The sequence below is a fragment of the Aythya ferina genome (genome assembly GCF_964211825.1).
Source record: "Aythya ferina genome assembly, chromosome: 13".
Lineage (NCBI taxonomy): Eukaryota > Metazoa > Chordata > Aves > Anseriformes > Anatidae > Aythya > Aythya ferina.
This window is the reverse complement of record NC_140311.1, coordinates 1,572,554-1,597,005: the sequence shown is the minus strand read 5'-3', so window position 1 is coordinate 1,597,005 and position 24,452 is coordinate 1,572,554. Positions and strand designations below refer to the sequence as shown.

General features: G+C 47.3%; 1 protein-coding gene and 1 long non-coding RNA gene across 4 annotated transcripts in view; one reads left to right on the top strand and one right to left on the bottom strand.

Moving 5' to 3' along the window:
• Positions 1–9,338: 9,338 nt before the first annotated feature.
• On the bottom strand, positions 9,339–19,053 carry LOC311443951. Its single transcript, XR_014697577.1, has 3 exons — positions 15,458–19,053; positions 13,687–13,785; positions 9,339–9,722 (listed from the first exon to the last, which is right to left on the bottom strand). It is a non-coding gene; the product is annotated as an uncharacterized lncRNA (long non-coding RNA).
• The window catches only part of LOC311443950 (fibronectin type-III domain-containing protein 3a-like), a 45,389-nt gene continuing 35,413 nt past the window's right edge, over positions 14,477–24,452 (top strand). For 2 of the 3 annotated variants that reach the window (XM_084534643.1, XM_084534641.1), the window contains exons 1-2: positions 14,477–14,574; positions 19,062–19,165. The gene's annotated coding sequence lies outside the window, so the exon portion shown is untranslated. Of the gene's footprint in view, positions 14,575–15,179; positions 15,527–19,061; positions 19,166–24,452 lie in introns of those variants that run through there. The other variant, XM_084534642.1, reaches the window with a different exon arrangement.

Genomic DNA, 24,452 nt, shown 5'->3' with positions numbered 1-24,452 from the left:
CAGGGAGGAAGGAGGCACGGACACCTTATTCCCCTTTCAGTTTCAGCATGCAAAGCATAAGTACAAGAATATAATGGTGATGGTGTAGTCTCTTTTGAAAAAATAGGGGGCTCCAGTTCTTTTTGCAGTGAGGTGGATGGGTGCTTCCCTCTCCCAGTAAATAAAGTGAGAAAAGCCTGTGCTAACGCAGTGCTCACAGCAGGCACCAGACCCACTGGGATCACCACTGCCTCCTGGGAGGACACAAACGTCTCCCTTCCACCAGGAATTTCTTAAAGTGGAACAAAAAGGTCAAATACAAGAAAGAACAGTCTGTGTGATGTGTTGGTTAAGGCAGTAATCTTTTTTTAGTGCAACATAGCAGATAACATGCAATATTTTCATGGGAAGAAGTGGAGGGTGAGAAATCTGGGTCTAGCAGATGCCCAGGGAGAGGGCACTGTGCATCCCTGATAGACTAAAACCTCTCCCTTTTACCTCCTGGAGCACGGTTTTTGGGATGAATTTCTGTTGGAACAAAGAGCACCATATGGGCGCTGTTTTGTCTTCGAAGGGGCCTAAAGCATGTTTTTATTTGTGCTCATTTTCAGAGAGGGTCCAAAGCAGCCACCTGCTGCCAGAAACTAACCACAGACTAGATTTCTGTTTGCAAAAACAACGTGATCTTTCTGTTTCTAAGAAAGCACTACAAATCTGTTTCCAGTAAATCCTGGCCTTGATGGCTCTGCGCTGCTCCTCGCCTCCGCTACCTCCGAGCTGCTGTGAGAGCTGTGGGGTGCCACCTGTGACATAAGTCCAAGAAGATGGATTCATATTTCTAATACTCGGTGGCACTTCTACCTTGTTTACAGGCCTTCTGAGGTCTTTTATTCCTCTCATTCCATAAGTATATTTCCTTATCTAACCCTACAGCAAGTTGGCATTTGGATGTTTTAACTCCATTCTATTTTTGCTTGCTATAGGGCCAAATTCCAGTGCCACACACTGGGATATCCAGAAACTCCACACAGGATGCAACCACCCTTACTCTGTCTTCATGGAGTACCTTCAAATAAAATGCTCACAGGATGTGAGAGGCAAGTAAGCCCTCAGTTTAACAAGCAATAAGCTCCAAGCCCTTGCAATAAGGAGATGTTTCCTGCTCTGCGGGACACAGTTGTGCCCGGGGGCTGCACAGTGAGGGGCTGCAGGCACAGGTCCACATGCAGGAGCTAATGCTGGATCCCAATGTAACGTTTTCCCTGGATCCACTGCAGCCTGACATTAGCAGAGGGACTTCTTCCATGTGGCTGGAGGGAGAACACTGGGCTCTTTATCCTCCGCTCATGGCAACGGAGGGTATGATCTGATTGCTAGGAAAAAAAACAAGCAGGAAAAATGAAGGAAAGTACATCAGGCTTTAAAATGCCGTCAGAGTAAGCGATTTTGCTAGGAGTGCACTTGGAATAAAGTGATCACACCATTTTCTTACACATTTCTTAAAAACGGTGCAGAAAGCAAACCTAGGGGATGGGCAGCTCGGTGTGCCGCGCCCTGGCACACGGACCAGAAACTTTGGGAACTGAGCTTCAGTTCGCTGAAACCATTAATTTCGGCCCTGCGAGTGGCCACATGCACAAACAAATATTCCGAGTATTTGCAAACATTACTGGAGGGGGAAATGTGCCTGTTTCTTTCCTGTCAATGCAGCTTCTTACGCTTCAGAGGAAGCAAGGCTGCTCTTGGAGCAGAGCGAGGACCCGGTGTTAGTTTAATAAATATATTCCAGATGGATATTCACCAGATTTGGGGGGGAGGGGGAGGGAAGGAGGTAGCAAAAATACCCTCTTTTGATCATTAATGAAAACTCTCCTTCCAGGAATCCTGTTGCATGTCCCTGCGAGGGATGCTGAAGACTAAACAGAGCTTGTTTTTGGTTTAGCCTGCTGGAATCTCTTTCATTTGTGCAGAGCACATCTCTGTGATGCTCCGCATGGGTTTTTGGCCTAAACACCTTTAACCTCAAAACGGCTCCACACAGCCGTCCAGATAAAGCCTTGTGAGATCAAGAGCAAAGGGCACCAAGTTTTGGGATGGCTCTCGGTGCAAGGCAGCATATTTTGTCTAGCAGTGCTGTGTGTGCCGCAAGCAGCTCGTTCTGCTTGCACTAACCAGCAGTTAGTGCAAAATGTGAGCACAGGACCTGGGTCTGCATGCCTGGCTCTGCCTGCACGGGTAGGAAGACCCCGCAGATCCACTTGGCATCTCCTGGCCAGGGCCAGATCCTGCCGTCATGCATGGAAATGTGCTGAAAGCCATCTTACGCTCTTGTCCTTTGGTTCAGGATGGGGAGGACAGGTGGTACGGCATGCAGACATGCTTGGGTTTCAGCAGATCACACCAGATGTGGCAGCAGCCCCTTGGAAATGCCAGGAAGTGGCTCCTCGGTTGGCAGGGGTCTCCTGAGGGGGTGGGCTGGGCCTGGCACCGTGTCTGGAGAGGGACCAGGATCGAATCTTGCTCCCTGCTCTCGTATTTAAGTCTCAACCAGTTTAATAGCATGCCTCATGCACAAATTGCACATATCCCAGGAGTCAACCTGGGTTCTATTTCCTTTCTGAGTAACTCTGAAATGAAACAGCCCCCGTTTTCTGACCTTTTCTCTCTCCACGTTACTCACAACAGGAAGCCTCTGGAATGGTGAGCATGTACTGCTTACGTGAGTGAGGGCTGAGAAATGTTACCATCATTCTTCAAGAAAAATGGAAATTGAAAGCTCCCCATAATTGGCCTTGAGCCTCTGCCTGCTGTCAGCAGCACCTCCTCCCACCACCTCCATGTCCTTCACCACCCCAACTTACTATGTCAGGGGTTCCCAGGCCTCCTGAGCAGGTTCACGTTCCTCCTCTCCCTTTGCTGGGTGCTCAGGTGGGACAGGCATCCCTGCAGCTCCTGGCTGTGTCAGCAGCATCCTTGCCTCTGTGGGACAGCTCGTGGTCCCCAGCTGCCTGGGCCAAGGAGAGCCAGAAGCCTCTGAGCATCCCAGAGGGGTTGGCAGGGCAGGGCTGGTGCTGACAGGAGGACAGTGGGTCGCTTTTTAGAGCTGGCCCCGACCTGCCATGAAGAAGTGCTGCAATCCATGCATGGAGTCTGCACTCACCTGTGCTGTGCAGGATTGGAGGGGGCAGCAGCATTGCGTTGAATTCAGGTGGTTTTCTGCTTTGGGTGCAGCATGATGACTCCTCTCAGGGTTAATCATATCCTGTGGTAGGAAAAACAGACCTCAGAGACGTGAACTAATAAAGCAGAGGCACTGCAGGATGGCTGCCAAGGCCCTGGGGGACTTCTGCACGTCCTGACGTCCTGGGGACTTTCATCTCCTAGCCTACCCGGAACCTCTTCAGGTCTGAATTGCACTGCTAATACCAAGCTGATCTAGCTGAGCTAGGGTTTGATGTCATTGCAATTAAAGCTAAAATGAAACTCTATGAACTGGGGGTTTCCCAAGGTCCAGCAAATGCCCCAGGGTTTTTGGGGCATCTCTGTCCGTGGCAGAGGAGATTGTAGTGGGTCAGCGTTGGGCAGGGGAAGTAGCAGCAACAGAAATTGGCACTGATGGCTCAGCGATTGCACCCTTCCAAATCAAATTTCTAAGTACAGTAACTCTCCTGTGGTGGGAAGTCCTTCTGATGAAATAACCCCTGCTCCTTGCACGCTTTCAGTGTTACACTGAGCTGGCATGAATGTAAAGGCACAGAACCTCACCGCCTTCTGCAGCTCCCAGCAAGAGGTGCCTGGTATTGTGGCCCCTGCCACAGCCAGACCTGCAGCATGTTATGTATTTTGGTTTTCTGCTGTGTATTGCTACTGGATGTTCCTCTAAAACAACGAGCCGTGCTGTAGAGACACATGCCGGTAACACTTCATGCTTGTGCAGGGCACATTTTGTTGGTGAAGTGACTCTTAGGGTGAGTTTTGAGAGTTAATGTCGTTGCAAGGGAAAAATCATAGAAATATAAGATATTAGGCATCAAGGCTGGGACAAGTTTCTCTATAATAGGGCTCCTGTACCAAAGCAGATGTCAAGGAGCAAAACATTGTAGCTGTGGCCACACCATGTGCAAGGAGCCGCCTGGGTCTGGTGCACGTATCTCTCTTGCTTTGTCTAACTGCAGTACTCCTTGGGCTACAAGCAGGAGAAGCTGCTCAGCCCTTCCTCCACATCACTCCCCCCCCCAAAAAAAAAAAAAACAAAACAAAAAAAAAAACAAGAACTGTGATAATAAAATATTAAAGTTGAGAATTAATCAAGCACTCAGCCCAGAGAAGCCCAACGGCTGAAGTTTCAATCCCAAATTTAATTTGATTATGCAAGAGGCATGGAAATGCTTCATCCCCTGGTTTCCCTGGATAGCTGAGATCTGTGCAGGTTACCCGGGCTCTAATCCCAATTGCAAAGCTCGTGTCAGTACAAACCTTTTGGGCCACAGCCCCTGGGCTTGCTGGGAGAGGGAGGAGATTTGGGGCTGTTTGAGAAAATTTTAAATTGGGGGATTTGCTTGTTTCTTTTTAGTTTATGTTAAACTTTGGGAGCTCTTCTTTATTTCTGCATGTAAACTCTGCAGAACAGCGCTGCCTTTACAGTCCCGGCTTGCATAAACACAGCTTAGGTTCTGCCTGGATGAAGGGATCTATATTTAAATAATCGTGGCTTTTATGATTGTTTTTGCTGCAGAACTCTCTCTATAAATACCAGCGTGCTTATCCGAGGAGGGTGCTGAAAAGGCAGCTACACGGCACGTGAGCAGTGGGCAGCAATGCCGAAAAGCTGCTTTCTCCTCCCAAAGACACAAAAGGTTGGCACACATTGTCACAGCAGAGGGGCTGGCTCCTGCCCACAGACCCCGTGCAGAACGAGAGTCCCGTATTTGTCCTAAATGCATGCCCCATGCTTTTGTTTTTAGCCAGGTGGCCGGCACAGGTGCTGAGGACATGTTCAGGCTGGGGTAGGATTCGGGATTCTGATACAGGCGGCCTTCCTTGGGTGCCTGCCATACCAGGTTAGCCACAGGTACACATATTTCATTTTCGGAGGCTTCCGCTCAGCTCCATTTGAAATTATTAGGATAAACGCAAGCAAAGATTGAACTGGCAGGAGGTGCTGTGCTGACAGGAGGTGGCTCTGGGTGGGCTCTGAGCCCCCTTCCAGCCCAAGCCATTCTGTGACCCTACACAAGAAGGCCACTGGGCACTTGCTGCTGGTGCTGCGGTGGCTCAGGCAGTGCCATGATGCTGCCCCGGGCCCTGGCTGCGCTGCTCACCCGTGGGCCTCTGCCACAGCGGGTCTGGCACAGCTCCTGGCAGCTTATCAGCCCCTCTCTTACCACGTTAACAGAAAACCGTCCTCTGCTGCCACTGGGGCTTATCTCGCCCCCAGTATCACAAGAAAAGAGTAACCTCTAACGGGCCCAGGCCGGTCACTTCCCTGTCACAGGGAGTGACCGCTGTTCCCAGTGTGTGAAAGAGGACATGAGGCGGTGACACGGCAGGGCACCAGGCTGCTCCCAGCCCTGTCCATCCTCAATGACACCCTCACACTGCTCCTTAATAATCCCTTTATTTTGCCAAAGCATTGTTCAGGTGGCTCGTTTCAGGCAGGACACAAAGGTTGAAAGGTTTCTCCTGAATCCATGGGAGCGGACCTGAGGGCTGAGCACATGGAGCACCGCAGTGACTCCGTGCATGGCCACAGCTTCAAGCTTTGCCTTCTCTCTTCTGCTTTTCCCACAGATGATGGGAAAACTCTCGGCTGGCATCTCAGTGACAAACCCACACTGGGCTGCAGGAGATAACCTCGGTTTTCAGCTGCTCGGGGCCTTGCTTGCAGCCTGCAGAGCCACGTGGGCAGCCCTTGCCAGAGCACAGAATGTACAGGGAACTAAGCAAAGCCAGCACTTTACGTTTCTGCAGAGAAGCTTTCATAAGGGATATAACAGCCCGCACCTCCAGCAGCTTCCATTACAAGGCACTCACAATAGCTGCAACGAGAAAGGCAGCTCAGATTTTTTCATAGCAAGAGAAGATGGGAAAGGTGGGAACAAGCCAATTTTTTTTTCTTCTTTCTCATGCACAAAAGGGTCCTTATTCATTTTAATAGCAGGTTCTCTCACACAGCAATCAGCTCTGCCAGCCAGACAAGGGGAGAAGGGCTCCTTCTGCAGCCACCTCCTGCAGATGACTGCCACATAGACCTTCCCTGAGGATGGGAAAGCAGATCCATGACAATCTCAAAATGGAGAGCATTAGCCCTGAACAAATAAGTAGATTGTAATAATGGATACAATATGGAGGGTTCCTCGAGGAGCCAATATTTGTATTCTTCACAGCTGCATCTTTTTCTGTTTTTTCTTTTTTTTTTTTTTCCTTTTTAGCCTGAAGTGCTCCCAAATGCTTCGTGCCATGTGGCTGCTTCTTATTTGCATCAAAGACCTGATTCATTGCTGCTCTGCACTTTGATAGATTACGTCTGCTCCTGCAAAGCAGATATACAATGCTCATCGGAGAGCATGGCGAGCCTCTCCTGCGATGGCACACAGTGTGAGCTGACACGCTGGGGACAGTGCTCCAGCTCCGAGGTGTCGGCTGAGTGCTGAGGCTGAACGTGGAGCCCCCAGCACCGAGCTGGGGCCCCCAGGCCTCGATCAAGCAAAAGAACAAAAAAAGGGAATGGAAACAATAATGAGGAATGGGGTTATTGTAGGAGAGAGCAAGTAAAAGAGGTTGCTTGGGGACAGTGAGGAAAATGCCAGATAGGAAAGCAATAGTGCTCTGAAGAAAGACAATGGAGAAAGGAGAACTAGAGTGAAACAATTGAAAGCCCATGTTAAAACGGAGCAGAAGGAGCTCTGATCACAGGCAAGCTGTTTTCACAGAGGTGCTGCAGCTTTGTTCATTTCCAGCTTCGTGCACATTTACGGCATGCAAATAAAACTCTTTTCCCCTGCACACATAATTAAGCTGAAACTTTGGTGTTAACGTTATGCCACAAGGGAGACAGGCTTTTGCTCCCTAAAAGTGAAGGGAGGGGGTGATAGAAATGGGAGGCAGCCAGAAAATTAAGGGAACCTGAGCCACCTGATGGAACATAGGAAACTTGCACCAAATACGGGGCAGGAAACAAGAAAACAAAGCAAGCAAAGCAAGAGCATCACATTACACCTGACAGTAAAATATTGTCGGATTGCATCAGTTCTTTCTTCCTGGTGTTTCACCTGCAGCTTGTCTAGCTATGACATTTAGCACGAGTTTAAAAAGAGGCCGATATTTCAACAGTGAAACCCTCAGCCTTTTGTCTGATGGAAAAAATCGATTCCAAATGTTGAGTTTTCAATACAGACTATAATTTTGTTACATTCAGATTTATTCTGCTTGCTTGCTTTCCTTTTTGTCTTTTTCCTCCTCTCTGTTCTTCCGAAATTGGCTCTGATGCAATCTTCTTGCTCTCCAAAGCCCCTTTGCAGCTGTGGTTCATGCAGCAGGAAATGAGTCTCTGCCCTGCCCGGCCCAGGGAGCAAACCTGCCCTTCCAAAATCCCACAAAACAGGACAAAAATGCGGGACCCTTGCTGTATTCAGCATCTTGCAAATTTTATCTTTATGTAAAGCAGCAGTAAAGCATGTTCCTGAGTTGTCTTAAAACATTTTCCAGTCTAGTTTATAAAAATTGGTGCTGAACTCATTTTGGCTTGCTCCTTTTCTCGCTAGCGCATGGACAAGCATCCTCCAGCTCTAACATGTTTAAATTATGGGTGTTTTGAGCATTTCTGAGGATCCAGCTACTCGGATTTCTTAGAAATATGACCACATTCATGTCGGGCCAGGCAAGCAGACCTGATTTAGCTTCACTGGCGCTGCTACCAGGTCAGCTGCAGAACTGCCTGCGTATTTACCCCGGGAGCAATGACTCCGGTCCAGCTCCCCGGGCCTGACTCTTCCCACCCCTGCAGCACCCGGTGCGTCTCCTGTGTGCCCGGTGCCACCGGGCTGCAAGGCTGGCACTGGCTCCCTCCCACGTGGAGAAGCTGGGTTTGCTCAGCTGGGTGCTTTTGTGCTGAAGCAAAAGGTAAAAGTGCCACGTTACGTTCACTTACCCCTGTATTTGCTTGGGCCTGCCTGTTGCCAATGGTTTGTTGCAGCACGGCGCTCTTCACTGTTTTTTGTTGTTTTTTTTTTTTTTTGGTTTGGCTCTTGGCTTGGGGGAAGAGTTATAAAATTAGGGGTAAACACAGCTAGTGTTTGGAATTAGACTGAATCGGGATATTTGATTCCTATCTGGGCCCTGGCTGAACAATCAGGGGAGGAACTAAGCAGAGAGAGCCTGCAGAAGGTGGGGAAGGTGCGGGTGAGGCCGGGCAGGTGTCCCACGTCCAGCTCCTCGCCTAGCGGTACTGTGCAGCAGCAGCATCCCCAACCCGGGGACAAAGAAACAAGCAAGAGCTGCCTGGCTTCCCATGAGGACCACACCTGTGGCAGGGCAGTGCTTGGGGCTGGCACCCCAAAGCTCGAGGTACCCTCAGCCAGGCAGCTCCTGTGCTTGCAAGCGCTGCTCCGAGGCTCTGCAGGGCCAGCGGGGCCGGCTGCTCCGAGCCCGCTCACAAATGGTGTTTTTCCCTGGGTCCTCCTGGCTCCCTGAAGCAAATAGCAGAAGCAAATGTGTTAATTACAGGGGCCGAGTTCAGTGAGGAGTCAGAGCTGCTGCTAAATATACGCAGCCAGCCATTCGGCTGAACACGGCCAGGCAGCCAGACGCGCCCGACTTTCACAAACAAACACCGTGCTGCACCTTCAGCCTCCGGGGACTCGGTCGGCTTTGAAGAGGCCCTTCCAGCTGCTTTCCCCCATCATTTCAAAAGCTGCCGGGGCACAATTAGTTGGCCACAGCTGACCAGCAGCCTGTGTCGAGCTTCAGAGGAGTCGTGCTGCCTTTCTGCTCTCCCGGGCATCGCTGGCATTATTCACAGCCGTCCCCACTCCCCAGGTCCCAGCAGCTAGAGAGGGTGGCGAGGGTGAGCGTGGCTTCTCCTCCTCACACGTGGAGAGGTCAGCAGCAGGGCTGCAGCAAGGAGCCAGGGTTTAACTCGCTTCTCCTAGCAGGCCCTGCTGGGTTTCCAAGGAACTCGGTCAAATCTGAAGACTGGGACGAATGAAGATGCAGGGTGTAGCCTGGGGCCAGGACACACAGTGTTTACACACAGTCTGCTCCATATAATAAGTGAGAGAAAGAATCATAAAACAGATGTTCTGTGCAAAGTGCAAATTACCCAGGCGCTGAACTTCATTCCTTTCCACTTAAAACACCCATAAATGCATGGTATGTTTATTGTGGGTTGCAACGGGGTTTGCTTTTTGTTTTGCACCTTTATCTTTGACTTTGTAACAATAGCAATGTTGATATAAAAATAATATTCCAGGACTTCATGTGTGAGTTTTCTGGAGAACTTCTTTGCAAGATGTTTCTGGTCTGCAGCGGTGGGGAAGGCACCATGGGGGAGTTTCTATGTTCTGCTTGGAGAAAGAAGCACAAACAGCAAAACACAGAGTCCATCTGCATCACCTGCCAGATTTTTCTGCCAATTCAGCCTGGCCAGTCTGTACTGATAACAAGAACTGTCTTCTTTTTCACATGCGTCCTTTTCTTTCTATAAGGAGACCGCTGGTTCCAGCTCTACCACATCACAGCACCCACTGAAATAGCAAGAAATACAGCAAACGTAATTGGACCGAAAAAAAAAAAAAAATCCAAGCTTAATTTCTTCACTTAAAATTGCATTATTTGGTAATGATAGAGTATACATATCTACAGAGCATGGAGTGGAGTGCTGGAATAATTCAGAGCCTCTGATGGTATCTTCTATTTGCTTAGATAGCATCAGTTAATGTTAAATCACCTCTGCTGGTGATGACTTGCTTCTGGGGTTCTATGGCAAAGAAATGGCAAATTCTCTGGACGAGAGATGCCTGCACCTGTGCATGTAGAACAGGAGGCATGTTTCATATACCTGTAAGGGAAACTCCTGCTCCCAGTGCCCTACAGGCTTTTCCCATTGTGCTTTTTTTCCCAAATATACAGCACGGATTGCTGTTTTGCTCTTGATGGACCAGATCCTCAGCTGGAGAAAACACTCCTAATTGCATTGGGGTGGATGGAGCCGTGCCAACATACACTGGCTGAAAACCTGCTCCATTATATACTGTTTACTTTTGAGGATCTAAGCACACACGCTTCCAACAAAGTTCTGTTTGATAAAAGTTTGTTTGCCAGGTTGCCTTGCCTCGGTCCCTCCTGAAAGTGTACACAACAGTATTTTGTATATAATAAGAGAAAATGAAGTGAATGTGTTCCAAGACCTTGTTTGCAGGTCCTAACGAACTCAAGAGATGGGCGGCTTTGCTAGACACTAGCTAAAATAACCACAATCATAATTATTATTACCATGCAAGTATGGAAAAAAGAAGTTTTTATTACGGGCTGGAACTAGAAACCCAGAGCAGCTGCTAATCATCATGATAAGTGAGTTGTTGGCTTGGAGTTGGTGTTTTTTTGTGTGTGTGTATCCGGGTATTTACTGTACCCGACTGCAAGCAGAGTTTTTTGTTACCCAGGCCTCTTGGTAACCTCTCAACAGGCCCCCCAAGTCCCCCTGATGTGCAGTACAGAATACACTGTAATTGTAATTTTCCTCTCACCTCACTTTTCTCCCCTTTCTTGTTGAAGGCTTCCCTTTTCCATTTCTTTACTTTCTTCCTCCACTTTTTTTTTGTTTGTTTCTTTCTTTCTTAACTCACCTACAGCAGCTGAATTAGCAAAGAAAAAATAGATTACAGTTCCAAATTTTCTAATGGAAGAATGGGCATGTTTTTGGCACTGCTTCTTGCCATTGTTTTGTTAAGACCGACTCTCCTTAACTCTCCTTTTCCATCCCAGAGACTGCCCTTCCTTTATAAGCCCAGATTTCTTCCCATTTGTACTCTCTTCCCTCCCTCCTGACTCATTTCCACTTCCCATTCTGGCTGTTTCTTTTCTCTTTCCTTTTCCTTCCTCCAAATGTTTTCAGATCTTATATTCTGCTATTTTTAATTCCTTCTTCCCAGGCCCGGATCCACCCCAGACCCAGCAGCGTTAGCGTCTGTGCCTCTCTGCCTTCTTCTCTAGACGGAAAGGAGGCCTGGGCAATCATTTCCTCAAATTCCAGCTTTTTCTAATCCCCTAGTGACTCGAGATGAGCAGTGGTTGCCTTTGTGTGTGAAAGGTGGCGTCACCACTGTCCTTGTACAGTCCTTATGGCTCTCCAGGAATTTCCAGGAAAATATAGCTCAATCTCCCTCCCCTTGACTCGATCCATTCTGTCCTGTAATTTTTGACCCGTCTAACCATGGCCTTCTTTCCAGGCAGTTTGGTCACTCTACTACCCATGCCAAATATTTCTTCTGTACAGCTTTGCCATCTGGAACAGCCTGCATGCCTTCAGCCTCGCCGACTGGCCATATAGTTTCTAGTTTCAGCTGAAAAGAATTTTCCTTTCCTGTCATCCCATAGTAATCTGAATGTCGGATGTAGGCAGCAAACATTCAGTCATTTATTTTCTGCGGTGTGGGAATAGTTCTCGTACTTGAAGCAATTTCAGTTTTAAAGGAGCCCTGGAGCTTGTGGAATGTGGGCAGTTTTTAGATCTTTCATCCTAAGTCTCACTAGCAACTGGCTACGGTTTCTGTATGCTTTTCCACCAGACATCCTATTTGCTGGAATTGCCAGAGAATACCTTGCTATTACAAAAAATATATTTAGAAGGGAAAATTAAGGGGGAAAAATGATTTTAATGAAAGGCAGGCAGGAAAGGAAAAGGATTTTTCTGAGTGCTAAAATACTGCATTATTACCTACAAAGGAATTCTTGTAATAACCAAAGCAGGGAGGTCCAATAGCCTTCAGTGCAAAGAATGCTCAGCATTCACCCCCAAAGACCTTCTTTATTCTGGATATCAGACACAGTGTGCTCGTGATGGGGAATCAGACCTCCGTATATCACACAACACCAGTAGTCGTAACTTCTAAGGTTTAGCTGGCAACGAATAAATACTGAGCCTGCAAATTCAAAATAGCCCTTGAATTACTGCCTCGAATTCAAACTTCCAAATCACATCCCGATGGGTCTTTTTCAGAGATCTCCCCAAAGTACAAATATTTCACTTCAGAAATGAAATCCCCGGGGCGCTAGATATGCTTCGCTGCAGATTAGCTAGAGCCTGTGGAGTTATAAGATTCCTGAGATGGAGTGCTGAAGATTCCAGGAATTCTCTCAAAGGTGAAATGATTAACCAACCTTTCTTTTGTTCCCAGAGCACAACAATGCAGAAAGCAGGTCTGCATTCACTGACTCCTGTGCTAGACTTATCTTCTACCATATCTGGAGTGTTCACAAGCCTTAAATCTGAGCTGGAATTAAAGAATCTCTTTTCAGAATTATTAGTGAAATCAGAAGCTGAATATTAGTGATGAAAGTAAGACATGAGTTAGAGCAGCAGCTTATTTTTCTGCTGAATCTTTTTTCTGGAGATTTCAATCTATTTTATGGGCATAAAGAATTATTAATGTATCTTTGACAATAATAATAATTGAGATGTGCTGATCCACGCTACTCCACAGGGCAAAAGCCCTACTCCTTTTCTGTACCAGAATCAGGCCAGTGGTCACAGGTGAGCATTAAAACTTTTGGAAGCAGTAGAAAGAAGAAAATTCAGGGCATAGACTGTGACAGAGCTTTTGCCAATGATCTCGCCAGGAGGAAAAGGCTGCCCCTCTTCTCCACCTGGAACTGGCCATCGACCCAGCTACCAAATGTTGCTTTTCAGATCAAAAAGGATAGTGCAATGAGCTGCTCAGATAAAGAAGCTCTTGTACATCTTCTGAGCTTAAATAAACAGGGGTGAGAGCACAGACTGCAATGAAAAGGTAGCGGGCTCCTTGCAAGAGCCATCTTTTAATGTGCCCGTGGTGTTACCGCACACCGTATCTACACTTTCAGTGCTGCACTGTGACAGCATTGGCCTCTCTTCTTCCCCAAACAAGTGTAAAGGAGCTTTGTTCAAAATTTTAGTGGAGTTTTACTGAAGATCAAATGCAACAAAAGAGAAGGAAAGGGATAACACTGCAGCAAGGGCCCAGCACAGGACACAACCTGACGATGATTTGACCTGTTCTTTGCTTGCTTTATTTGCAGAGAACATACTCACTATTTTAAGTAGAATTAATTGTGAAGTTATGCTGATTGTTTTGTGGCATTTATTTACCAACGTAAGTTATTAGTTATCTAGAAATTGAGCAGAAGCCGCCACCTCTGGCCTTCCTTAACACTGCTTGCTTATTTACAAGATGGATGGGAGTTTATTTTGGGCCTGTTCAGCACGGGCCGTCCAGTATGTCACATTAACCACTTCCACTAGTCTCGAGAGAGAAATTCTCTGGCATAAAGGAACAATTTCTTCTATTCATTACAAAACTTCCTATACTCATTAAAAACGTATCTGAGATCCACCCAGGGGTAAGTACGTGGCAGCTCATTTTGAAAGGCCAGTTTTTTTGTCTGTTATACAATTTGCATCACAGCCTTGAGCCTAACTTTTCTTCAACGCTGGCGTGACCGGCGATTTACTTGGGGGTCCTGTACGAACACGGCCAACAAATTTTATTTTGCACCCACACAGAAACTGGGTCCAGGGTGCATGCAAGCGTTCCTTGACCTGCAGTTCGGCTGTAAAATGCCAACGGGGATTTAAATGTTTCATGGTGCTGCATGTGGCTCGTCTACATGAGGGGTGTGAGGTGTGAAGCCCCATCCGTACCCCAACCCCATCCCCATCCTCATCCCATCCCTGACTCCATCCCCATCGCAACCCCAACCCCATCCCAGTCCTAACGTGATCCCAGTCCCAAACATGATCCCTACCCCATCCCTAATTCCATCCCCTTCCCATCCCTAACTCCATCCCCATCCCAACCCTAACCCCAACCTCATCCCAGTCCCAAACATGATCCCCATCCCCATCCCATCCCAGTCCCTAACCCCATCCCTATCCCGTCTCCATCCCCAACCCCATCCCCATCCCATCCCTAACTCCATCCCCATCACAACCCCAACCCCATCCCAGTCCCAAACATGATCCCTATCCCATCCCCATCCCCATCCCATCCCAGTCCCCAACCCCATCCCTATCCCATCTCCATCCCCACCCCCACCCAGTCTCCCGGGTCCCCCCCACTCCCCTCCCGTATCCCCCCACAGCCCCCAGGCCACCTGCGCTCAACCTCCGCCCTCCCGCGCCACTTTGTGCGGCAGCGAGCGGCCGCGTCCCAGCCTTGTTTGGCGGCCCGTGGGTTGCCGCGCCCGCCCGCCCCGCTCCCTCTGCCGCTGCCGCTCCCGCCCCTGCCCTGTCCGGCCGGCCGGCGGCGCAGGCGCAGTGGCCGCATTCCATCATGGCGGAGCGCTCCGTTGGCGGGCGGCAGCGCCGCGCCTGAGGCGGGGGCAGCGGCGCCGCGCACGGTCAGTGCCGCCCCGGGGCTCGGCGGCTCCGAGCTGGGTTCTCCGGGACGGGACGGGACGGGATGGGATGAGACGGGACGGGGCAGGATGTAACGGGACGGGAGGGCGCAGAGCAGAGCGGTGGCGGTAGCTCCCCGCCCGGGGTGGTGGTGGCGGCGGCGGTGCGGGGGCAGCGTGAGGCAGGGGCTGGGCTGAGGGGGGCTGCGGGCGCTGCTCGCGGTACCCCCGGGTGTGGGGGGCTCCCGGTGGGCACCCGGTGGGCTCCCGGCTCCTCTTTCTCCCCCTTCCCTCCTCCCTCAGCGCCCGCAGCCCCCCGCCCGCCCTCCCCGTGCGCCCCGCTCGCTGCCGGGGGGCTGAGGGGGCCGCGAGCCGCCCCCGTTCCCATTCCCGTTCCCTTTTCCCCCCCATTCCCCATTCCCAGCCTCGCCGCCCCCCCCAACCCCCCCCCCCCCCCGCCGTTCTCCCCGCTGCCTGCGAATGCCACGTCGCCTTCTGCCTCAGCTGCCTGTTCCCCTTCAGCGAGCCGGCTCCAGACGCCTCCCCCCTTGCTCCTGCCGGGCTGGGGCTGGGATGCTGGCACGGCTTTTGGGGTCCCCCGCTGCCCCCCGACCCTCCCTGGGGCACGGCGGAGCTGGGGGGACCCCGCTGAGGCCGCTCTCTGCTCGCCCCGTTTGGTGCCTGCTGTGCTGCGGCCCTCCACGGCCGCCTTCCTGCTGAGGACCGGGGGAAGCCGTAGGGTTTCGCAGCCCCCCAGCCCCTGCAGCCCCTCTGCTGTTGTCCACGCGCTGCAAAAACCCCGTTTGCCGAGCCCTGACGCCTCGCTGGCAGGTGGATCTGCGTCCTTCCCCAGCTATTCCCTCGCTTTTGCGCCTGGTGTTTGAACCTTGCTGCTCAGCCCTCGCGTTGGAGCGATGGGAGCTTTTCCGTAGGTGCTTCTGCAGCCCCCGCTACCGTAAGTTGCAGTTTCTGTTGATTCCTGGAATAATTTCTCTCTCATCTGTCCCGTGGCGGTGAGGTCTTCGGTGTTGTCTGTCATCCCGTGCTTCACCTGGTGCCGAATTGTGAGCACGGACACGGTGCAGCCAAGTTCTTGGCTGGTCGGCTGTGCCTGCTGGCGTGCCGATGGCCACGCGCCTGTCGCCTGCGATTCCTGCTGCATCTTTAATGTATTTATCGCTACAAAACCTGGTCCGATAGGGAAAGACTATCTCGGTCACGGATGGAAAGACTGAGGCACAGGAATATTTATGGCCCAAGGTCACACAGGAAGTATGTGGTGAGGCAGGGAATTGAATCTAGATTTCCTGAGACTCAGATTAGTATTTTGACCAAGGAAGCATCCTCTCTGTGCTTTAAGCCAGTAAATTGTCCTTAGAGTTAATATCCCGCATGGAAGGGAGTACTCTGTGTCTTGCGCGGTATCTTTGTGAGCAAAAAGCAAAATCCAGGTGGCTTCCCACACTTGCATTCCTTTTTCCTGTTTTATGTAACTTGTATGTGAAAAAGGCTAAGGCAGTAGAATAGGAAAGAAGTTGACCTCTCAAGACTGTGTAATCGTGCATGCTGAAAACCAGCCAGCTATTACGCCGTCCTCTCCTTTAGGTCTTGGTACCTCACCGTGTTCCAAATCCCTGAAAGTCTTGGAATGCTGTTGTTGTCTGGGAATAATTTATTGTTAGCTAGAATCAAATCTCAGTCCGTACAGCTGAGTTGAAAGCAATCTGCCGTTCGTTGGATCAGAGCTTGTGATTTTTAACGCAGCAGTCCCTGAATAAACAGAGCTTGTGTTGACTGTCTTAGACGTCTCCTGGAGCAAGCTATTACAAGTCGTTCGTTCACTTGTAGGCTCGGTGCTGCTGAAAAACTTGGCCTTAACTGTAATTATTCCATTTCGTTGTCAGAGTGCTGCTTAATTTCAGCTTCTCAGGTTCCATATCTGCACAGATACATCCTAGGAGCTGTTTTCATTCCCGTTATGTAAGGATCGCTTACTTTTGTTTGTAAAGTTCCCTAATTTCACTGGAGTGTTGTAGTTGCCAACAGTTTTGAAGAATCGAATGCTAGAATGGTTTAAAACCGTAATTCCTGGCGTGCTCACCTTCAGAGAGAATAAAGATAACTTTGCCTACACAAATCTGTTTCCTGCCACAGCCCTTGATCACAAACTGCATCTTTCTTTGATGTTGTACAGAAACCAAATTTGCAACAAAGCTGAATATAAATGCTCTATATAACACTTTTAACGGTCTTTTGTTTGGGTGTTTTTCGGAGGCTAGCATTTGCATCATGTTGACAGTGTGGGCTGTCACACCCATACCAGCGCTCTTTCATCTTTTAGATTTATTTTTAGAAAAGGTCTAGTGGGTCCTTAAAAAACAGGATTTGGTGTTTGCTGTGCAGACAGTACAAATTCTAGTGCTGTGCTCGCGAGAGCGCCTGCCCTTGGCACCCCCCAGAGTCTGGTACGCTGGGGCTGCGTGGGTATTTGCAGACCCATTTGTACACCCGCTATTAAAAATGTTTTGGAATCCCTTTGGATGAACTTCATGCAAATTTAAATACGCGTTCAAGGTTGGAAGACTGAAGCCAGTGCTTTTATTTGATGACCTGCCATTTCGCCAGCTTTGAAGACTTCTCGTCAAACCGTAGAAGTACACTTGTGGCTTTTAAGAAAACATACAGCTGGGAAGGCATTCCTGCGATATTTCACGACTTTGATGCGGAGTGCTGTCAGAATGCCTTCCCCAGTTATATATTGTCTTCTTTGCCTGTCATCATTTTATACGGACGGAGAAGAATTTTAAATTTACCTCTGAAAGCAGATGAGAAAACCCCACCGTTAGCCGTGCTGCAACGGTCAGGAGGCTGGAGGTAAAAAATAGTATTTCTCGCTTCTAACTTTGGTACGTCTCAAAATGATCCAGCCTGAACTATTGGTATTCAAAATTGTGGTTGCTCGCTGCTCCAGTTTCAAGGCTGGTGAATATCAGAGAAGTAACCTTTTCATTTTTTCACCTGTTTTTAGCAAGTTGTCATGAAGCTTACCAAGGTCAAGATGGTTAGTTTTCAGCTGTTATCTTTGCTGCAAGCCAGACCTTAACTGAAAAGTTTTGGATTCCTGAGTGAGGAGCACACACTGAACCCTTTATTGCATTCTTGAAGAGCTTATTGTAAAAGCAGCGATAATTTATTCTTTCAGTGGTGCTAACACAATCCTTTCTGTGTATTGACCAGCAAAGACAGACCACTGGCTCAGCGCCCTTAGCCCGTTTCAATCTTAATGTAAATCTGCTATTGTTCCGAGTATCCTGATTGATGTGCAAAAATGCCTTCGTTTGCGCAGGATTCACTTTCCAGCACCGGGGCCTGATGCTTTCTATCTTTTTGTCCATGTCTCGTTAAAAGTAGTTCAGGAGGACACGCTGAGGCTGCGACTTGGGCAACATCTGTGGCTTCGCGACGGTATCACCTTTCTGGTGGGAGCAACAATGGATCTGCTGTGTTTGCAGGAGGGAGCTGCGGGAGCCGTGGCTGGCTCGGTGCAAAGTTAGCCAGGGTAGTCTAAACTACCTCAGTGAGATCCGCGGGCACTGATTTCTTACTGTGGTCCAGTAAAGCTGCAGGATGTACAGGCCTGTGCCATAGCTTTAGAAAAAAACATACCGTAAATCAACAAATATTTGTCAGACTTGTTAAGTCTGGAGACCCAAAGCGGTGCAATTCGTGTTCCTCAGCGTGCAAACGGTTTAGGAACTGGAGTTTGGTACTCAACCCGGCACCACAAGAGAGTTTACACCATTAAATGTAAAATCCTGAATGGCTTTGACTGCTGAAGCCATCCGTTACCTGCTCGTGGTGGCACATCTGTAGTGGAACAGTTCCAGAATAAAGCCGTGCTGCCCCGTAACAGTAAACTCTGCCCATGTTTTCTGGATTGTACAATTAATCTGTTTTCAGTGTACCCTATCAGAAGGTAAATATGCTCCTGGTAATTTCAATTCGGACACCTTTGCATACTGTTTGGAAATTGATTCCCCACACACACACATTATTGTCATGTAGAGGAACAGAGCACTGAGCAGACAGCTCGGTAAATACACTCACTGGCCACAGAATGCGCTTCATGCGGGAACCATCATCATCACGTTCAAGTTCCTTCTCACGGATTAGATCATAGCGTAAGCAGTGGAGTGTCTTTGGCCAATATGGCATTAAATGTATGTGCAATATGTTTACACAGTTGTCAGATTTTGCATTCTGTACACAGAAGGGCTGTGAAAGGTCTTTTGAGTCATTCACAGCAGAGTTTTCCTTGAGTTTTATTTGCAGAATATAGTGGAGTTGATCACTGGCTGTTCTCTGATAGCTTCTGCTCTTTTGTTCAATCTTAAGTTGTTTTCTGCATGGTTTTCTTTTCTCTCCCTAAGACTTTGTGCTTGCCAGTCACTAAAAAGAAAATTACTATTAACGTTTTTTCTTGTCTACAGAAAGAAGACTGAAGGACAGTACAGCACCTTGCTCATACTACAGCAGGCACTGACCGTGTACCATTCATCAGCAGGAGCAATTTCAAGTCAGGAGAGTGACAACGGTAATTAGACATCATTTATTATTCTCCCAATTTTATGAGGCTTTTTTTTTCCTGTAAGTCATTTTAAGGTGAAACGATGTACAAGTATTGGATGGACTTTTAGGCCTAGAGGCTTAGAACTCTTTTTTTTTTTTTTTCCTTCTTTGGTCCCCTCTCTTTTTTTTTTTTTTTTTTTAATTACTGGCTAACATTATCAAAGAAAAAATGAGTTAGGGAAGGAAGAGCTGATAGAGTTCTTGAGGTAAGAAGAGACTCGTTATTTCCACATAAGCATTATTGATTTTATAATGTAGCAACCTTATCTTTATTTTGGCATTAATCTCACACTCCTTCCCCCAGATGGAATTTTTGTCTTAATGAGACTTGCATAATTGGCTTTTGTATAAAGAAAGTAAATTCTGTTTTTAGCAAAAGGCATTTCCTGTATAGAAAACAGTTCAGATGAATGGTTGCTTACTGATAAGTGACCAACTGGATGGCATTACTTAGATACATTGAGTTTAGTTGGAGCTCGTGAAGTTGAGCTCTTTGCTCATGGAATAGGTCAAGTCATGGAATTGATGTCTGTTAAAAAAAAAAAGAAAGAAAAGGCAGAAAACTGCCATCAGTATGATGTGCATGTTTTTTTCTTGAGACCAAGAACTCTACAACTTGCTTATTTTTTGAATGAAGGTTCCTGTGAATTATATTGTGTCATACAAAACGGTAAGGCCCCTACTAAACCATGCCAGTTGCTGTCTTTACTTTTGGCTTTTTTTTTCTTTAAAGAAAAGTTTTAGAAACTGTTGGCTAAACAATGTATTTTACATGAAAAGAGAATAAGCAGCTCCAGTACAAAATACTTATGGGTTGAAAAAACTCACCTTTTCAATGTAAAGATGCAAAGTAGTTTTTTAATTTTGTAAAGAATTTAAGTATGTCCTGAAGGCCATCATCCTAAAGGCCATAATCACGTTTTTCTAAAAAGAACTTCTGCTTGTAATCCATGAAGTGCCTGTTGGAAGGATGAAGGTCTGACCTTTAAGTCATGTATATGAATTCACGTATCACTATCTATTTGCAAATTAGAAGAGAGCATTTGTTACTGTTTGTCAGCATGGCTATGCATCCATACTGCACAACCATCACATAGTCATTAATTAGCCCTATCCTTCAAAAAGCTTTTGATTGGGTTTGTGACGTTGGCTGCCATATAGCTTACAACAGGGTGAAATTGTATTTTTGTGTTGCATGAAATCAATGTAGAAGAGAGCGTGATAGCAAATGCATCATTAAATACAAAACACATCTTTGGCGAAAAGTTACGTGCCTTGTGAGCAAATGGAATTTTTTCACAAGATGTGATAAAATAACATGGTTGCTTTTTTTAATATTACCTTATAGTCTTCTGGAGTTGAATGCATATTTTGGGAGAAAACAGTCTAACCAGTGAAATACATGCTTCATCTCAATTTATAAGTGTTTTTCTCAACTGTTTAAAATCTTCTGGTAAATATCTTCAACACCGATACATCTTTAATGGGGATCAGTTGCTCTCAGTTCTGCTTTGTGGGGTCTTAGTCTCCCAAATGAGGGGCAGTGTCCTGTGCCCTTAATATACAACTTCATTTAGGATGATCATACTACGGTTAGCTGCAGGAATAAAGGCAGCCTTTTAATACTTGCATAGATTTGCAAATATTTATATTAAAAAATCATATTTGATTGCACCTCCAAACTTATTGCAGTTGAACTGATTTAGCAATAAATCCAGGTACAGAAGCAGATGATTTTAGTGTATTACCATGCAAGAGGTGAACTGTTAGATCACTTTATGCATGTTCCTGGCCTGTCATGAATGCTGGGTGAAGTGTTGCTTAAGACTGGTGTATGATCTCATACTCGCATTTTGCCTTCATTTTCTCTGAGCTTAAAAAAATGCACATATTCTGTTACCATGAGACTGCTCAGATCTGGTAATTTAAATAATTTATTGGTGTGTTTTTAGCCCTTGGTTTAAGTATAATCTGTTTTAACTAGGCTAATTCGATCTGCTGGGCAGCTAAAGCATTACATCCTGAACCTCTTCTCATGTTGTGCAAGTAGGTCTTCAGTTTGTCTATCAAAATAAGTTTTCCTTGCTTGAAGGTTGCATAATCTTAAAGCTGTAAAAATGCTTTGTTTTCGCTGCATCATTGTTCTTGAAGACGTATTTTGTAAGAGCGTTTACATGTAAAAAACTTGTTTGTAAGTTTGTTTGTATCAATCCATCGATAAGTTGCATCAGGAACATTTCTGATTCCCAGAAGCAGATTGAAGCAGAGCTAGTGGAAAACTACCCTGTGCTCTCCTTAGTGCCTACGGAAACCTGCTTGTGTTAGTCTCATGAAGTCCTGATTTCAATTCTCTTGCATTAGACATCAGCTGACCGATCCGAGCAGTCTCATGGTAGAGAGCCTTTCCTGGAAATGGGGTTGTTGCTGTTGTTTTTAATAATCTGAATGATTGCTTCCTCTCAGTCGAGTTAAAAAAAGTTCAAGGTTTGGATTGTGTTTGTATCGCACCGGCCATAACAACTCTGTGTGTCTGCCATCCCATAGCGCTCTCTAGGTTGGTTCAGGAGGGGCATTACATGGGTCAGGCTCTGGAAGGGCCTGAGCTTTGGTGCTGTAACCACAGGAGGTTTCGTTGGCTCGGGACGCTGACTTCCCTGGCTGCATGCAGCACGGCGTGGCGTGTTTGATGTCTGGGAATCTGTTGTATGGGACCAAGTAGGTCAGCCGTGCTCAGGGTGCGCTTTGCTAGCTGGTCCTCCGCCAGCTCTCGTTTGCAGATTAAAGAAAAGCATTTAGAAGTACCTGGGTATTTATTCCTTGCTGTGAGCTAGGGATTCCTCCCTGATCAGAGGAGGCTCAAGTGAGCAAGGTGCTGTGCGATATTTCTGTTCCTCTTGTGGCAGAGCTGTCTGTACGTACAGTAGCTATTGCTTTAGGTTTTTTCTGCTCTTTGAAACAACAGTTTTTCCCGTGAAAATGAAGGAGATTGGTAAATATGTTTCTTTTGAAGGGGAGAAAGTTTCTGTAAAAAGGGATTCGACTTCGTGTTCCACCTCAAGACCGAATCTGTCCCACGAGGAAGAATCGTGCCTGGTTATCCAGATACATAACCTGAATTTCAGAATCTCAGAGCATATGCAGCTCCTGTAGAAACTTGCATTTCCCATCTTGTAAATCTTGGCACCATTTTAAACATTTTGCTTCATCTGTTCAGTTCTGCAGTTACTTAAAGCTGTAAACACAGCTACCTGGGGGGGGACTGGTGGTTTCTCTGTGGTTCTTACTGCTTATCACCAAGGTGTGGAAGAGTTCCTCCTATTTTCAGGTACATAATAGGGCCTGTGCTTTTAAGAGTGTACTGTTGTCTTTCTACAGTTGTGTGTATTTTTTTTTTCAGAGAAGTGCCCTATTCATTTTCCAGCTGTTCTTTACCACTGGTAACATTATGACTGCACCACGAGTCCTGTAAGGATGCTGTCATTACTTCTGTTCTCTTTGTGGGGTTTTCTTTTCTCGTGTTTCTTTCTTTTTTAAATCAAATTTTCGTTTCAAAGACATGCTCTACTTCTTGTGCCTCTGATCAGAAGTTTTCCTGGCTCGTGCATCTGTTTTTCAGTGGACCATGATGTGTGCTGCTTCCCTACCTCTTCGGCCATTTAGTCAGACATTTGGGTGTAGTGTTTCAGTGGTGGGTTGCTAATGGGTAAACAAACTGGTTTGCATCAAGGCCCGAACAACCTGAACAATGTTTTGAAATTGAGGGGACACGGTGTCACATTTAGAAAATTATGTTATTACGTTGCAGCTATTCGAGGCTTTTTCACATAATCCTGCAAATGTCAGGCTTTGTTCGGCTTCAGGGCGTTGAAGCGCGCAGCTTGGCGTATGCCAGAACATCTCATCTTCCCGGCCAGTGGAAAGAAGCAGTCAGGCTTGCTTCTGACTTGTTTGTTTCTTTAACTACACCAATACAGCTGAAAAATACCCGAATCCCGGTCCTTTCTGTAAGTTGAAAGAAGAATGAAACGTTTTAAGGGCTCTGTCCTTGAGCGCTTCTGGGAGCAGGAGCGGGACCTTTCAGGAACTCCTGGCTTTCGTTTGACGGGGCTGGGCACTTCGGAAGCAGCACAAAAGTGCTTAGGATATGAGCCTGCTTTGCTGGCGATAAGATAGAAAATGTAAACCAGCTAAAACGGTAAAGGAAAAGACCTAAAAGCAGCGCAGTGTTTGCAGCATAGAAACTGTAAACACAAACTCGATAGGCCTCAAAAATCAATAATTGGGAAAATTATAGCGTGATCAATGAGAACACTTAAATTACAGTCGAATCAAGTCAAATCTAATGCACAGGGGGTGTTGGCAGGTACTTTCTCCTGGGGTGGCAGCTCCTAATGGTGGGGTTTGTGTGCTGGAGAGCAGTGTGGGGCTCTGCCCACAGACGGGGCTGAGGCCCTGTAGGGTGAGCACTGCCCTTCAGGTGCTTTTGCCTCTTTTCCTTCGTGGAACAGGGAGCTCTGAAATCTTCAGGCATGACTACAAAACAGTCTGTAAGTGCTAAGGGCAGCTGGTTGTATAGTTTTTATTAGAGGGTGGAGGGAAGCAATTTTTTTTATTGCTTTCCTGGCACTGTTGCATCAGGAACCTGATCCGGATTGTTAAGGGAGGATGAAAATTGATCCTGTCACTCGTGGCAGAGTTCCCACGTGTCTTCATCTGCTGTATCTGCTGGTTCTCTGGTTTTAGGGAGGGTTTTTTTTGGTGGCTGTGACACGAGGACTGCTCATCTCAATCTTAATATTCCTTCAGTGGTAATTCTGTGGGGCCTTCTTGCCAGTGGTCGCAGAAACCAGCCAGCTTTCTGCAGCTTTTAGGATGCTGCTTGCGGTCCTTCTGGCAACTGGACTTGTGCATTGATCCTCAGATGGCTTCAGAGGGCTGGAGGACTAGCCGGGCTGGTGCATGGTTTATAGTCACTTCTGTATTTTACCATGGAAACTATTAGCACTGCTTGGGAATAAGCATTTAAGGAACAGTGAAGCTTCCTGGAAAACACAGAAAACACAGGTCTCTGTAGAGTTATCTCTACATATCTGTGGCCTCTTCAGGTAGTCCCTGCCCTGCCTTTGAAAGCTTTCCAGCAGTGCAATTCTTGCAGTTGTCACTTTGGATGCGATCCTAAGCAGAAATGCTTCCTGGGTGAGGGCAGTGAAATGCTGAGGTTCGGGGATTCGCACCTCTTTCCACATGTAAAG